Raw genomic sequence first — 3,603 nt, forward strand, 5'->3', positions numbered from 1 at the left:
GGCCAGGTGCAGGGGCTGGGCCACGTGGGAGCCCACGAGACCTGGGAAAGTGAGCTGACCTTGGCTGCTCACGCACCCTGAGCGTCCAGTGGGCTTTCCCGCCGGCCCGCAGTGCATGAGGTGGGGGTGCCGCTTAATCCCAGAGGGGCCCACAGGCCCCAGGTTAGGACCGGCACTGCAGGCCATCCCTCGGACCAGAGTGCAGTTCTCGGTGACAGATAACCCCACTGGGCCCATGCTGGCGGCCCCAGGACTTCTGTTGAAACTGGGAAGTTAGGGGCGCCTGGGTGGCTTAGTCGGTTAAGCGTCCGACTTTCGCTTGGGTCATGATCTCGCGGTNCTTAAAAAAAAAGAAAGAAACTGGGAAGTGAAATTCCATGTCCCCTGCCCCAGACTTGAGACTGGGGAGTAAGAGTGAGGCCCCGGGGGAAACGAGTCTGAGGGAGGCTGCTCCTCATGCCACCTGTGCGCCTGTGAGCCAGTGAGTTCCCTTTCCTGCCTCAGCCAGTTTGAGCAGCTGTTTGTCACCTGGGACCCACAGAGTTCTGTCCTTGACCCCGTCCCTGCCGACCCCGCTCCCCCTTCCCCGGCTTGTGGCTGCCAAAGCTGGGCTCCCCAGAACAGACCGGCCTCTCAGCCTCCGAGAACTGTCCGGGAGTCCCCTCTGACTGGGGGTGTCAAGGTGATCGGGGTGGGCGGGTGCCGGGGTCCTGTGAGCATCATGTTGGTTCTGGTCTGGGAGGGACTCCGTGGTCCTCACTGCCCCTGAGCCCTGGGGAGGCCGGGCGGGGCCGAGAACCCAGGGCTCCCCCCGTGCAGGCTTCTGTCCACTTCTGTCCATGCATCTCAGAACAACAGGTGCATCTGTGTGTGTGTGTGTGTGTGTGTGTGTGTGCGCGCGCGCGCGCGCGCACGTGCGGTTGACACCTACACCGAGGTGAATTTCCATAAAATACACATGAAAAGTACGCAAGCTGATGACCCACTCACAAAAGCGTCACCACAATCAGGACAATACCGTTTCCTCCGACGTGTGCGTCTGCTGCCATCAGTACTGGTGCGTCTCCATTTTCCTGAGTTTTTTTTTTTTTTAAATGTTTTATTTATTTCTAGGAGAGAGAGAGAGAGACAGCGTGAGCAAGGGAGGGCCAGAGAGAGAGGGAGTCACAGACCGAAACAGGCTCCAGGCTCTGAGCTGGCAGCAGCACAGAGCCCGACGCGGGGCTCGAACCCACGAAGCGCGAGATCATGACCCAAGCGAAAGTCGGACGCTCAACCAACTAAGCCACCCAGGCGCCCCGTCCATTTTCCTGAGTTTTATGTGAAAGGAGCATTGTCTGTCTGGTTTCTTACGCAGCTTACGGTTTCGAGGGGCGTCCACACGGGCCCCTCGTGTGCACTGCATTGTGTTCCCTACACTGGGGGGTTGCTTATTCCTCTGGTTTGCTCTGGGGTGGCTCGAGCTTGGGGCTTTAAGACGAAAACTGCTGTGGACATTTATGTACCTGCCTTCGCAGGGACGTGTGCTTGCAGCTTCTCGGGTAAATACCCCGATTCCAGCAGGCGTAAGGCCACATCTCGTCCCGGGTTTCTTCTGCTCAGGAGGCCAAGCAGCTCTCAATGCGCGTATCTGCCATCTGTGCTCCTCAGTGCGGCGTCCCCGCTTCTTACCCGGCTCTATCTGCCGCAGTTAAATACTTGGGACCGGAAATAGTTGCACACTTAAGAGAGGCTCATTTATAATAGCAGCAAAAACATTGCGGGGCGCCTGGGTGGCTTAGTCGGTTAAGCGTCCGACTTTCGCTTAGGTCATGATCTCGCGGTTCGTGGGTTCGAGCCCCGCATCGGGCTCTGTGCTGACTGCCAGCTCAGAGCCTGGAGCCTGTTTCGGTCTGTGACTCCCTCTCTCTCTGACCCTCCCCTGCTCACGCTGTCTCTCTCTCTCTCTCCTAGAAATAAATAAAACATTAAAAAAAAAAAATTAAAAAAAAAAAAAAAACATTGCACGCCTGGGAGTAAGTCGGACAAAAGATGTACAGCTGCTCTATGAAACACGGTTGAGGGAAATGAAAGAAGAGATGGTGGAGGAATATAGCTGTTCACTGAGCGGAGAGGCTGGGGGACCCCCCTCCCCCCCCAGATCCACAGATGTGGTGCATTCCCAGCTAAAACTCCAGCAGCCTTTTTTGTCTTTGTGGAAACTGACTTGATGATTCTAAAATTTATAAGAAAATGCAAAGAAGCTAGGACAGCCGAGGGTCCGGAGCAGAAATCTGGGGGATGAGCCCCGTTAGTTGCCAAGTGAAGCAAGCGTGGCCTGGGCACGGGGGAGTGGGGGGCGGGACGAAGTCACTGGAGGCGCAAAAGAAACAGAGGTCCGGAAACAGACCCGCACACAGGAGACACCTGCCTCTGCACCCAAGACGTCACTGCAAGGCTGGGGGAAGGCCCCCCTTTCCAGCCAGTGGACCTGCAGACAGAAAACCCCAACCTTGATCCGCCCACGTATGCCCTGCACAAAAACTAAATGGATCTACATCTAAATGCCAAAGGGCAGGAAACATTCCAGAGATCTTCTCCCACCCCGTGTCCTGCCTTACTGAGTTCAGTGCCGCCCCACTGTGCTCCCAGTACATCGTCAACCCATCTTGTGGATATTTGCAGAATTAATTGAAAGGAGGCAGGCTGCAGTATGGGATCTGTCCACCGGGGGGCAGGGCTGTGCCCCGTGTAGCCGTTCAAGGCTCACACCCCAGAGAAGGCTCTAGAAGGTCCCTGGATGGAAGTCCTTCTAAGGTGTAGGACAGGTGTCTCAATCTCCTAGACAAGGCCAAGAAAAAAAATCTAGTAGCCAAGAAAACAGAACAGGTGAAGTTAATATTTTACTTAACTCAATGTACCCAAAATACCAGTTCAATATGTTATCAGTAGAAAAAGCCATTAAAGAAACGTATACGTTTTGTGGGAGCAAAGCCTTCAGAATCCAGTATCTTGTTTCATAACATGGCTCATCTCAGCACAGATGGCAACATTTTGAGGCTCAACAGCCACAGAGGGCTAACGCCCGTTGACGGGACAGTGCGTGACCTGACCAGGAGGTATCAAATGGGACCCTGCACGGGAAGGCTGTCACTCCTGTTGAGCCCCTCTGTGCCCTGCTCCTATTATAACGTGTGTTTACTAATCATGCCTGTGCCTCTAACCCAAAGGGTCGCAGACGGGCTGCCACATTTGGCCCATGTTGGTGGGTTCCCCTCATGTGACCTCAGCAAGTCAAGGAGACGGGAGATGGACATGATGAGCTTGCCTCGTGGATGAGGTGGAAGCAGGCTTGATACAATTAACCCTGGGACGAGGACTCCGTTTTCTGTGAAAATAGAAAGTCCTCCTTACAAGGCGAGTTTGAACTGCGTAGTCTGTTACTTGTAGCTGCAAACTGAAACAATACTGAATATGTTATTGATGACCTGAAGGAATTGCCCCGCAAGGATGCATCCAGAGGGGTTTAGAAGAAATCAGCGTCCCGGGCAGCCGGGGTGGTTCTGTTGGTTAAGTGTCTGACTCTTGAATTCAGTCCTGGTCATGATCCCAGGGTCATGGGAT

Source organism: Crocuta crocuta, unplaced genomic scaffold (genome assembly GCF_008692635.1).
Source record: "Crocuta crocuta isolate KB4526 unplaced genomic scaffold, BGI_CrCroc_1.0 scaffold443, whole genome shotgun sequence".
Lineage (NCBI taxonomy): Eukaryota > Metazoa > Chordata > Mammalia > Carnivora > Hyaenidae > Crocuta > Crocuta crocuta.